Raw genomic sequence first — 14,323 nt, 5'->3', positions numbered from 1 at the left:
TGTATCACTTTGCTTTCTGACACCGAGCCAACCTGCCGGCGTGTGTGTATAACTTTGCCCCCAGCTAGACCACCTCCACCAGCGCCTCCACCTCCACCTCCACCACCACCTCTACCTCCATCACCACCTCCACCACCACCTCCATCACCACCACCACCACCCCCACCTCGAGCACCACCACCACCACCCCCACCTCGAGCACCACCACCACCACCCCCACCTCGAGCACCACCACCACCACCCCCACCTCGAGCACCACCACCACCACCTCCATCTCGAGCACCACCACCACCACCCCCACCTCGAGCACCACCACCACCACCCCCACCTCGAGCACCACCACCACCACCTCCATCTCGAGCACCACCACCTCCCCACCTAATAAGTTTCTATGGCACTGTCTTTACTTCAACTGTAATATGAGAGAATTCATGACATTTAACCTGATTGTAGTAGTGGTAGAAATCAAATGTAGCCTAGCTGTCTTCTTTCCTTGCCTTCTATGTGTTCACAAATAGATCCGTTGGGTCTGTAACACTACTGCTGCATGTCCCTACAGCAACCCTAAAAATACATCTCTGTTTTAATATAGTGTATTATTTTTTTTTTTCGTGTTTTTTGTCACTTCCTCGCAGTCTTTGTTCCTTGCCTTCTATACGACTTTTAATAGATCAGTATAAATATCTTTCTTTAGATGGGGGCCATCTTTGTAGTGCCAGTTCCCTTTGTTTGTTATGACAGCGTGGTGGAACGTGGTGGAGCAGTGTGGAGTGTGGTGGAGCGTGATGGAGTTGTGTGGTGGGTCCAGCTGTGGTCTCCTACTACAGAGATCTGAAGTCCAGATCCTGGATGAGGTCCTTCTCTCTCATCACAGGCAACATCAACATACCTGCACCACCTACCTGTGTGTTTGTGCGTGAGTGTGCATGAGTGTGTGTGTGTGTGTGTGTGTGTTTCAGTGTGTGTCTGTTTGTGCCTGCATGTTTGTGCCTGCATGTGTGTGTGTGTGTGTGTGTGTGTGTGTGTGTGTGTGTGTGTGCGTGCGTGTGTGCGTGCGTGTGTGTGTGTGAGTATGGCCCTTCTTCACAAGGGAAGCAGCTCAGCTTCTAGTCCAAGCGCTGGTCATCTCCCGCCTGGACTACTGCAACTTGCTCCTAGCTGGACTCCCGGTCTCTGCTATTAAACCTTTGCAGGGTATCCAGAATGCGGCAGCACGCCTCGTGTTCAACCTACCTAAATTCTCCCATGTGACTCCCCTCTTCCGCCACCTCCACTGGCTCCCTGTAGTAGCCCGCATCAGATTCAAGATGATGGTACTGGCATACAAGGCAGTCGATGGAACTGCCCCTGCCTACCTCCAAGCCTTGGTCAAACCAAACACCCCAGCTCGATCCCTCCGCTCAACTACCTCAGCTGGACGTCTGGTACCGCCATCACTAAGAGCAACCAAAGGTCGATCAGCTAAATCACAACTCTTCTCTATCTTGGGACCACAGTGGTGGAACGAGCTCCCTGCTGATTCCCTGCTGACTCCTGCAGAGTCACTCACCAGCTTCCGCAAATGACTCAAAACCCACCTGTTCAGAGTTCAGTAGCTAGCTATCACTGCTGTATGAGGGGAATGGGGTTAGCCTGGCGATTGTTAGTACTTGCACTTGGTTCTATGAACTTTACTGTACCGACGGCGATATATTGTTTCACTTCTTATGACAAATTTACTTATTGTAAGTCGCTTTGGATAAAAGCATCTGCTAAATGCCCTAAATGTAAATGTAGTATGTGTGCGTGTGTGTGCATATGTGTGTGTGTGTGTGTGTGTGTGTGTGTGTATGTGTGTGTGCATGCATGCGTGCATGTGTGTGTGTGTGTGTGTGTGTGTGTGTGTATGTGTGTGTGTGTGTGTGTGTGTGTGTGTGCATGAGGATGTGTGTTTGTGTGTGTGTGCCAGGATACCTAGAACACTTAGCTAGGATAGGCTTCAGCCCTTACCAGGACTAAGTGGTATGAGGTTAAAGAATGAACGGAAGTTCCTGCCCTCATAACTTCAGCCTACTAAATGTGTTTCTATAGGGCAGGGTGTTCTGTACACCCCGTCGTCCTTCACAACAGGCAAGAAATGAAATTACAACCAATCAACCATTTCATGAATGGATGGTTTCCCCGCGCAGACAACAAAGACGGAGACGTTGGTACAGTCGCAGATATCAAAGGCTTGAGTCAGAAGGCACGAGTCGCTACACAAACACTGTGTCTCTCTCCCTCTTTCTCCCTCTTTACTCTTTCTCTCTCCATCTCTCTCTGTCAATGAGTTGAATGCCTCTGCTGTTGTGAAACAGTCAAGGGAAAAAAAGTAGAAGCTTTACATAAAGGGAAAAGGGGGGTTATGCAGCAGAGGCTGATACCTGTTTAAACAAACTGTGAGTGATGAGTTTTAGACGATGTAACGCGCGACTTAGCGCTGGCGCTACGGAGACACCGGCTTAATGATTAGCACTAGTGTGAGGGTTCAAAGCTCAGCACTAGTGTGAGGGTTCAAAACTCTAAACTCACTAATGTTAGTGTACTGCGTCAGCAATAGGTTTAACATATAGGGCTAGGGTTAGGTTTAATACTCAGAGACAGATATAGAGATTGATAGATAGATAGACAGAAAGACAGATGGATGGATAGACAAATAGACAAATAGATGGATGGTTGGATATATAGAGATGAAGAGAGAGAGAGAGAGAGAGAGAGAGAGAGAGAGAGAGAGAGAGAGAGAGATAGAGAGAGAGAGAGAAAGAAAATAACAGGTTTGCAATTAGACAATTTATGTTTGGGTTGTCAGAGCAGTGTGTTTGAATGAGCTGATTGATCACTGTGGCTCCCAGCGATAGGAGCCAAACACAAATACTCAATCACATCCTCATCACAGACACTGGAGACACGATTAATGCAAGGCAAGTCCAAGCATATGGCTGTGGAGGAGAGAAGAGAGACAGAAATACAGGCAAAATCAGTGTGTTTCAGACGTCCTGTATTTACAAACTGTCTGCTTTATGACTCGCAGCTAAGAGAAAATGTATTATCACTTACTGTGCATTGGAGCAATTTTGTTCAAAGCAACATTGATATGACAGATGTTGAATGGGTAAAGATAGGGTACGGTTAAGATAAGGCTAAAGTCAGTACTACTTAGATTAACTGCAGTACCCGGTCATGTCTCTGTGTCTAATGATAGGGAGGACAGGGCTGTTGCCTAGGCAATGTGTCTGTAGCATAGACGTATGCATATCTGTAAACAGTTGAATCACTACAGACTATCTCCATCCAAAACAATGTGATGCGTTGTCTTTGTAGGTGACTTTGTGTATGTATCCGTGTGTCAGTGCACATGTGTGTGGGTGTGTGTCTTTGTGTGCACGTGTGCATGTTTGTGTGCGTTTGCATGTGCATGTGCATGTGTGTGGGTGTGTGGGTATGTGTGTGTGTGTGTGTGTGTGTGTGTGTGTGTGTGTGTGTGTGTGTGTGTGGGTGTGTTGTGAGACGGTGGGGCGTTGGGCAGGGGCCCAACCAGACATGAAAAGGCATTCTTTCATCATTGCTAATCTCCCAAACATAAACACAACTGCATCCACACATCTCTCTCACCCCCTCCCTCTCTCTCTCCCTCTCTCTCTCTCTCAGAGGGGTGACCCTCCCCTGACAGGAGACTGAAGGGTGGGTTGGGGGGAAGGTGGAGGCTGGAGACAGTGATGGGGGTGTGGGTGGAGGTTACCACCTCCAGTCCACCACAAGTGTTTGTGTAGCACAGTGTCCTACAGCCTGGATCAATCAACAAATCAATCATAGCGTCTCCATCTGAAGACAGATGGAGTGTGAGTCAGCTGCTGCCTGTGTCTCTGAGATGTCTGTCTGCCTGCCTTTCTGTCCTCTGTGTGTGTGACGATGTGTGTGTAAGGATGAGTGTGTGTGAGTGTGTGAGTGGGAGTGTGTGTGAGGACGTGTGTGTTTGTGTGTGTGTGGGTGTGTGTGTGTGTGTGTGAGGATGAGTGTGAGGACGTGTGTGTGAGGGAGCGTACCTGTGTGAGGGGGAGTGTGTATGAGGATGTGTGTGTGTGTGTGTGTGTGTGTGTGTGTGTGTGTGTGTGTGTGTGTGTGTGTGTGTGTGTGTGTGTGTGTGAGGGCGTGTGTTTGCCCGGGTTCTGGGTACCTTAGGCTCCCAGCCAGGCTCCCACTCAGCACATGAGATGAGTTTGACTTACATCCACAACAACAACAGCAAATTTATCTTTTTCTCTACGATAATCACAAAAACAATATTTACACGTGGTTTACACAAGGGACACTTAAAAATGACTTTGTTGACATTTCCCATGCCTCTTTGACAGTGCAGACCACTTCTGTATGTGCCCGGTCATGAACCTTGTGGGGACCAAGTAGGAACAAGGGAGACTGCCATTGTGTTGTGAGGTCCAGCAGTACTGGGTGGACAGGGTTCACTGGGCAGGGATTTGTTGATACAATAGACCAACACACACTGCCCTGCCCTTTAGGGCTAGCATGAACTAAGAGCAGCTAACACTGACACACACACACACACACACACACACACACACACACACACACACACACACACACACTGACACTTAAACACCCATAAGCGCACATGTACACACACACACACACACACACACACACACACACACACACACACACACACAGACTCACTCACACACACTCACATACTCAGTCTCTGACACATGCACACACACACACACACACACACACACACACACACACACACACACACACACACACACACACACACACCAATGCACACAGTTGCTGACACATGCACACACACACACACACACACACACACATACACACACACACACACACACACACACACACACACACACACACACACACACACACACACACACACACACACACACACACACACACACACATACACACACAGACACTCAGTGAACAATCATTCACACCGCACCATACCCGTGCATAAGCCAAGCTATTTCTGCAGTGCGTGTTCAAGAGGCTCAAGGCTGGTGAGTTAATACAGACAACGCACTTTAATCCCCCCTCCCCTCTCCACCTCCCGTTGCCTTCTACATCCTATCTGAGACAGATTAGGACCGATCACCAGGGATTACCTACCCCAGACACCGCCCCTACACACTGACCAAGCGCACACACACCCCCACCACCACTGCGTCCCAAAAAAAGGCTAATGAAAGTCAAACGAAGAGTTGTAGGAAGAGTTTAGCCAGTGAACCAGTGAACCCTGGAGTCCATTTCCAGGCAGGATGAGGTTTGCTTTCCATCAACCCACAGTTACACAATATAAGTGAAGATCATGGCCAACAAATGGGGGTTCACTCAGCAGTAGCCAGTGGGGGAGGGCGGTGGCTGATGCCACTCTGTGCTCCCCCCCCTCCCCTCCACGCTCCTAGTGGAAGGTGGACCTTCTGCAAAGTAACTTGTAGCAACAGCAGTGAAAGTGTTCAACTGTAAATCTAGTGCTCATTTCAATGATGTAGTTGGGAACAATTCTAATGGGTGGAACGTGAAACCTAAACATTACTTTATTGTTAATTTGACTTAATTTCTGTATTTGGGGAATCACAGTGACATTAAGTGGTATGTTTTGGTACTGCGTGATGGCTCATGTAAGCAGCATCAACATTGATTGAAGTGGATTAATTAAAACAGATAGCTAAATGTTTGGAATTACATTCTTCAGGTATTTTGAGGACGCAGTGACATTTTAAAGCACATAAAATGGCAGAGCCTTTTCTTCCAACCCCCTGGAATTGTGTCTTTGTATGCTCCTAAGAGATCTTTTATACCACTTCTTTTTAAGGGGAATTGTCTGAATAAATTTAGCTCATCTTTTATGCTTCTTTAGATATCTACATCTCTTGACAGGGCTGATTGTGTATACCATAAATAATATATAATGTTGATGAATATGTATGAAAGTATGCATATATTGCTGTAGGAAATCGACACTTTATGTAGCCCAAACTTTTTTAGCGTAAATACTTTTGAACGTTCGCTAGCTAAATTGTACAATACCGTGTGCATGTTTTTGTGTGTGCATACACATGTGATTCTGTGTGTGTGTGTGTGTGTGTGTGTGTGTGTGTGTTTGTGTGTTTGAGTGGGGGTGCATGCTCGTGTATATTTGGTTGTGTGCATGCACTCAACTCAGCGTGTGTGTTTTCGTACGTGCGTGCATGTGTGTCCATGCGTGTGTCTCTATTTGTCTGTGTGTCACTGATGGAGCAGGTGTGTTTAAGACAGGGGGAGGGGGTTGGGGAGGAGAGAAAGGGGGTTTGTGGGGACATAGGGTCCCCGGTCCCCACCTGGGCTCTGAACAAGCTGGGGGTGGGTGGGTGGGTGGGGGGAGGGTTGGCTGGGGGCGGGGGAGGGAGGGGGGAGTGGACAACCTGGGGACACGGCCACTACAAAGAGGCGTGGGGGTGAGGTGCACCGACGCCATAACACAGCACCAAAGTCCCATTGTTCTGCTGCCGTTTCATCTCTCCTCCTTCTCTCCAAATATTTGGATGTCCCCTTCTGAATAACATGCCGGTGCTGAGAATATTGCGCGGTGTATATTGTTGAAAGGAACTCTGGCAGTTTGAGCGTTCGTGCCTCTTCAAAGACAGGTTCCTTTTTTTTTTGTTTTGTTTGGGTTTTGTTTGCTCCTGTATTTGAAATGCGGACCGTGATGTTGCGGGGAGATCGCATTGTTCCAGCGGCTCTGGGATTGTTGGCCGGAGGAACGCCTGCCGGCTCATTTGTTTTGCTTGCAGCATGTGACTCATTGTAATTGGAAGTGGGAGGAAACTGAAGTGATGCGAATAAATACACCGCCCCAACCCCCCACAAAAAAACAACAACAAAGTTTCCCAAACCGACCTCTGAGAAATTTTCTTTTTTTTAGGCCTGACAACTTGTACAAGAGATGTAAACGAACTGTAACATCTGAGTCATTAGGGCATCACCGCCACACAGCAGATCTTCACAGAAAGCACGTCCATACCCCTGCCACTTCTAAAAGTCAGTGATGTAAAATGAGGGATGACAGCCTTTGCGTCGAGCTCTTCAGAAGACCCCAGCGGTCTGTGGAACCCTTTCTACTGATCGTCTGATCCATAGCAGATGAGTGACAAAACTAGATGAGGCGCTGGTGGGCGGTGGTGGTGCTGCTGGTTTGGGGCCGATGCTGCTGCTGGTTCACTTTCCTCTTATGAGGTACGTGATGGCGCCTTCCTAGGGACCCCAACATTGATTGGGCCCTGAGGGTAGCCCCGAGGCCCTGTCCCGGGGCCTGACTGACAGCTCTAATGAAGTGTGCACTATCGCTCGGCCAGGCAGCCAGAGCGAGTTGCTCAACTTCAATCGGCACGTGTGACATCCAACGAGTTTGGGTTTCAGAGCGGCGACGAGAGGGTTAAGAAAAGGGGGGAGACCCCCGTGTGAGAGAGAACTAGAGAGAGGAGTGAGAGAGGGGGAAAGAGCGCCCGTGGGACTTGCTTTGAATATTCCTTACCGCACTCCTTGACTGTACGTCACTTCTGAGCTTGCAGTGCCAGGGAAGATGCAGGGGTGATGAAGGGAGAATGGGGGAGGGGAAAGGTGGCTTTGGTGAATTTTTCATAAAGTGAAATAAAAAGAAAGACAAAAGGGGAGGAGGGGGGGTTGGGGAGGATGACTGCATGTTTCATCATTGGAAAGGTTAGTAGATTGTGCAGGTTTGGTAACGCTTTGTGTTTAAGGTATAATTGTGCAGCGATGTTCTTGCCCGAAATTTAAATTGATGAGTGGGAAAAGGTGAATGTTACTTGTGCAATGGTTTCAGGGGTTCTCAACGCACACACACACACACACACACACACACACACACACACTCATACATGGATAAATATGCATACGCACGTGCACACACACACATACATACACACACACACACACATCCATATTTCCATAGCATGTTGGGACTTAGAAGAGCAGTGGATGCTCAGAAGACTAGTCCTCACTTTGTTCTATTATTCACCAATCCTGGCTTCAGAACTCTCTGGAATCTCTTCGGGCCTCGGCTCTCTATCCTCGCGGCAAGGCTCCCGTCCCGCGATGAGCCTGTTTACAGCCCAGAGACGGGGCGCCGGCCCCTCGTCCCCCAGCATCCATGGGAGACCAACCACCACCACCGCTGCCACCACCACCACTCCCCTTTACCATGAAAAATGGATCAAAAGCAGCCTGATACAAGCCATTTGTTAATCTGATGTTAGCTGACATGTCCTGGAACCCTTAGCCACGCCTGCCATCCCAAACGTCATGTCTCTGAGACTGGCATCGCACTCTGGCGGGGAGAGGACTCTCTCTCTCTCTCTCTCTTTCTCTCTCTCTTTCTCTCTCTCTCTCTGTCTCTCGACTTTCAGGGACGGTTCTCTCCGTTTATTTAAGTGTCTTTTTGAATCCATCGGTGTACAAAGCGATCCTCTCTCCCTCTCCAAACGCTAATTTGTAAAGAATAAACAGTTCTGAGAAAGATAAAAGCAAACAAACATGTTTTTTTTTTTGGTGTATTTGTTGGTTCTCCTTCTCAATCTTTTCTTCTCTTTTTTTTCCAATCCTGAGAATCCCCCAAAGGCACGTATCCAAGTGAAGAGTTTAGCCGAAGAAGAGGAGGCACAGGGGGCTTTGATGTAACTCCTAGATTAGACGAAGTCTACGATGTCTACAAAAATACACGCAGTGTGTTTACACTGAGCACAGTCAGACACATCCCCTCACTACCGGCCCTCTTTATCCCGTTCCCAGACGACCGCAGCATGAAAGGCGGGCTGTGTGTGTTACTCGACGCTAGCTGGAGAACGCTAGCCGCGTGGACCCCTCCAACATCACTGGATGAACCATTCCCCATAGAAATGCAAACCAGGGAGATCGCTGTTTTTTTTTTTACCCTTTACTTGTTTTTATGTCCCCGGCTACATTTATATTTTTCCACTTGACTAGGCCTAAGAAATCACCCCAGAAATCAAAACTTTTAGGAGAAGTTAAATGTTGCTTTTAAAACTCTCAAAGAGACTTATGCCGTCTTTATCCTACGTGGCTAGTGGTTTAAAGAGACTTATGCAGTCTATATCCTACATGCCTAGTGGTTTGAAGAGCCGGCCAGATCGGCTGGAACATTTGGAAGTTGTTTATAGGCCTTCTATTTGGTGAAATTATTTGAAAATGGAAATAAACTATTATAGAGCAAGCAAAAAGGCAAAAATGATTCTCTTGTCAGTTAGCCCCATTTTAAATATATATATATATATATATATATATATATATATATAAAGAAGAAGCCAGAGAGAAACACAGGTCCAAGCTGTCCACAGGTTTGATTAGGTGACAGAGTGGGACGTTGGGTGAGACCAGGGATGTTCTAATCACAGCATTCTTTGGCACTGTGAATTCTCCACGGTCCCTCTACACTCTGCCATTTGTATTTGTTTATGATGTTAATGAAAGATCGCATTAATAATTAAGCATGAGCAATGCATTAGATTCCAAATATACCCCCAAGCCCTCCTCCTCAAAACGATCGAGCGAAGCGCGTAATAGTAGGTCTTGGTCTAACACTGACATCTAGTGGACATGACCATACATTGCCGATTTCTTGACCAGCACTTTACAAACGAATAACCCGAAAGAAAGGCGTAGGCCTACAGAAATACAGAAAACAAACAGCAAACCGTATGTTTATAGTTCGGATCTAAACATACCATTTCAATTTCAAATATATTCATATTAGTATTGAGTATTGTCATGAGTAGGCCAGTCATAACAACAAATATGTTCTTCAGATTACACAAGATAGATTCTGCAAAAAAATAGGAAAGTTTACAGATACAAAGAGTTGAGTTGTTAACAAACGTATACCCATTCCTTTTTGTTAGGGTTAGAAAATACAACATCCATTACTGTGCCCGTGTGTTGATGTGTTGAAGCACCTGATTCTGCAAGCTAGATGTTGCGGCCGTGTCACAGTTTTTTTGCACTCCTCCGCCACCCTCTGCTTCAGCACAGCCCAGGTGGGGACGGGTTATGTCCCCACATAACCCCTTCCTTCCCCAATCTTACACTACACACCTGCTCCACACACACACACACACACACACACACACACACACACACACACACACACACACACACACACACACACACACACACACACACACACACACACACACACACACACTTTGCCGTGGCTAAAAAACAAAACAATTATGAATAGATGGCATTTGCAACACAAAACTTTCGGCTTTGGCTTATACGGCTTATTTCTTACTTTTGTAGTTGCTCCCTCCCCTTCCACATACACACACACCGCTCAATTAACGCTGCGGGTCCAAGCGCTCTCTCTCAAGGGTGTGAATTATTTATCAATGAATTATTAATAATACAAAAAATAACAAAGGGCTCGGGGGAGACGCGGCCGGTCAATTAGTAGAAAGGAAGAGTGAACGCGAACAGCAGGGGGGAAGAACGTGAGACGCTGATCCTCGCCTCATCATTATCATCGCCCGTCAGACTCAATTACCTCAGCCAGCGATCCCCGCGTGTCTCCGCGCTCACCAACTTCAAACAACAGCCCGTCCCTCTCGCAGCCTCACGCCTCGGTTTGACATTTCAACAGTTCTGCTGCGATATAGGCCTTCCCCTACCGCACACCGCCCTTGGCGCAAAACAGGCATCACAGGATCTGCCTCTCACAGGTACTGAGAGAGAGGCCTACGTTGCTGTCATCATCATTATTCTGTCCTGATCTGTTTATGTGAACTCCCCTCCCTCCCTCACTCCCAGTCTCTCTCCTCTCCTCTCCTCAATGTCTTTCAATTAATCAGAGAGCATTCCAATATTTTCCACAATCCTTTGATGTCCTAACAGAGATAAAAGCGGACGGTCGCAAGGTTATTCGTTTAGCAACTTTCCCTTCATTACACTTAAAATAGCACTTTCATGTACTATTTAATGAGACTTATAAAAGAATATTAGCTCGACCGTTTTTGTACGCGTGATTTAAGGATATGCGATAGTGGCCTACCACAAGATGGAGCCAAATATCCAAGAGTATTTACCATTAGGCCTAAATACCATTTATTTCACTAATTGAGGCTTAAACCGAATAAATACATGCTCAGGCCAATCAAAAATGTAACCACAACAGCTTAACTTTGTAAAATAGATTTTTAGGATGATATACTTACTAAAAGTATAGCAGAAGGCTTACAGTAATAAGGTCTATCTAGGCCTATAAAATAATTGTCACTTTCCCATTCAGGCATTTATATAATCAACTCATAATGCAGACGTCTTACCAACTAGATAGATAGGGTCGTATACCAACCCTTCACAACAGGTTCAAACTACATATAGCCAGAGGCCATGAGGCCTTCTATTTTAGCCTTCAAGACTACATGATTCACAGCACAACCACATGTTTGCTTTTGTGCCACCCTTCTTTGTTTTGTACTAGCATTACAGATTTCCCTACCTATTACCGACAGTGGTGGATTTAGCAAATTGGGGGCCCAAGGTGAAGATATGTATGGGGCAGTGGCGATTTCTCTAAGACTGCAAGGGAAGCTCAGCTTCCCCTAAAATTTAAAAAATGAAATGGCCAAATATATACCAGTATATACCATAATATATGGTATATACCAGTATATACCATAATATATACCATATTATTTCCTAACCCTTTTCCTAACCTTTTATTTTATTTTTTCGCGTTTAGACTCGTCTTGCTTCGTCTCTGTTTGTGTACTTAAAAACTTTTTTTTTTTTGAGGTTGGTTGGGGGCCCCACTACTATGGGGGCCCCAAGCGGCCGCCTACCTATGCCTCTATGGTAAGACCGCCACTGACCGTCCTTACGATCACTGATGCTTTTTCTGTACTGTCAAGGTTTATTTTCTTTTGAGACCCTTTGAGACTGTGAATGTAGTGCTAAACAAATACAATTGAGTTGAATTGATTCATTATGGTTCATTATGGAAGGAGATGGGGTCGCCAGCCCTTAAGGAAAGGTCTTTTAATATATCTCTAAATTGGAATGTATAATCAATAAGGAGGTAGGCCACTCGAGTCAGCTTACCATTTTATCTAACTTTAAGTAATTGTAGATAAAGAAAACTACGCCCAGCTGAATGCAATGTGATTTCCTAGCATCATTTTGGCAAACCAAACAGAATTGATCAATACAATAATCAATAACTCAAATGAGCAATGACATTGGAGTTTTTAGAGGATGACACAAACTGGGCAAACCTTACCTAGTGAGATGAAATAGTGTAGCTTAGCATGATTGCAGTATGCTTGGGCCAACGCTTCATCTGCCAAATTGAATAGTATATCCTGGATCGCTGTCAAAGGGAGAGGTTTCAGACCAATTGCCCTGGATTTCATATTAATTGCAGATATCTATTCAATCGCCCTGACTCTATTCATCCACCAAATTAAAGCAGAGCACCAGACCCATTGAAATGCAAGCACTTTTGACTCATTGAATAATAATTCCTTTGCATGGTCTCTATTATTTGGAGTAGATATTTTCAGTTACGTTTATGTTCTTCAGAACCAGATCATTTTAATTTCAGAAGAGATAGAGAGCCATCTCAGCAGGAAGTTGCAGTAGGTGTATGTAGGGCACATAACAGCTTTCCGAAAATACAACATCATGTAGGCTTACCCTAACCCTAACCTCTGTGCCAGAAATGGTTTACTGGTCACTAATTCCTAACCCTGGTTGTTTTATAAGTCACCAAACTAAACTAATGAAAATCCAACATAGCTGTTGCCCCTCATCACTCAGTGATAGAGCAAGAAACCTGTCACAGACCATCCCAGACACCCCTATCTGGAACTTTTTATGTAACTTAGGTATTATAAAGCAATTCTTTAGAAGCCAGGTGTATATTAGGGAAAATTGTATTACACACAGATTGCACAGAACTGCTGTAAGCTCTGTTTTAATAAACTAAAACAAAAAGCAATGGGGGAACCCACCGTACACATCCATTATTAAATGTGTCTTAAGATATCCATCGCTCGCCGGGTCGTGCAGGTCGAATACCTCATACCAACTTAATCCCCTGGGACCTGAGTGACATGATGCTACACACTCCAGCGTCAAAGGCACGCCCACCCAGCAATCTTCTTGCCAAGATCCGATTTAAGTCAATCTCCAGCAGTCATCCACAATTCATAAAGCCAAGGTTACCTTACTTAACTCTCCTCCCATTTCATTCCTGGATGACTTGTACCGACTAGGTCAGGAGGAAGCCATAGGCATCCCTTTAAGTGCTCTTTGGTGGAGTCGACAAGATGCCGGTCACCACAGGATTACGGGAAGCCACAGTTAGCCTGCATAACCGATGACTGTGCCCTAGTGACTCCTGCATCGCTCACAAACAATGCGTGCAGAAACCCAGCCGTCCTGTCAACATAGGACCTCAGGCCACCATAAGGCCATCCTGCCTGCTCTCCTGTGAAGGAGGCTCCAATGCTTCCAAACTAAAAGGCTGGTTCACATAACCAGTGGTCAGTCTCTTCAGTAGGAATGACGGGTCAGTCCAAAGAGTTATCCCCTGTTCCCTCGGTATTCCAGTGTAAGCACTGACAACTGATGGACAAGGCACAGAGCTCAGCCCATGAGCTAGCTAGAAGGGAGGCAATTTTAGTCATGGACTGAGAAGACGGGTGGAGTAACGGAAATCACACTTTCCCTGGCCGGTGTGGAGTACCAACAGCAGGATGTTGTCTGCCCGGCGCACCCAGTGAAATAGGGGCAGAATCAATAAGACCCGGGAAAATGCATGAATGTGGCGGCTCAGCCATGCACGAGCCAGCAGATCCATCCATAAGAACAAGGGGAGGCAACGCAAAAGGTAAAAAGGTCCAGAGAGGTGGAGCTAGGCTAGGTACAAAAATGAGCGGTTTGCTCCCCATGTCTGCAGGGGCACAAAGAAGGTAGTCCCATGGGGTTGTGCAAGTTCACACTTCACATGAACTAGTTCAAAGTTTAGTTCATAATTAATAAATTCACGTATATAGTTCACCAATTCAGTTTTGAACTAGTTCATGTTCAGTTCATTAACAGCTTTTTTTAGAAACCGAAGAAAAACTGTGGGAGTGAGCAGGGCCGGAGTGGGACCCATTTTCAGCCCGGGAGTTTCAGGCCCATACCGGCCCACTTTTTTCCAGTGATGGAAGAATTTGCATAAATGAACAGCACGAAACTCGTACTATCC

This window comes from Micromesistius poutassou (genome assembly GCF_964030765.1).
Source record: "Micromesistius poutassou genome assembly, chromosome: 3".
In the NCBI taxonomy this organism is placed as follows: Eukaryota; Metazoa; Chordata; class Actinopteri; order Gadiformes; family Gadidae; genus Micromesistius; species Micromesistius poutassou.
This window is presented reverse-complemented; position numbering follows the sequence as displayed.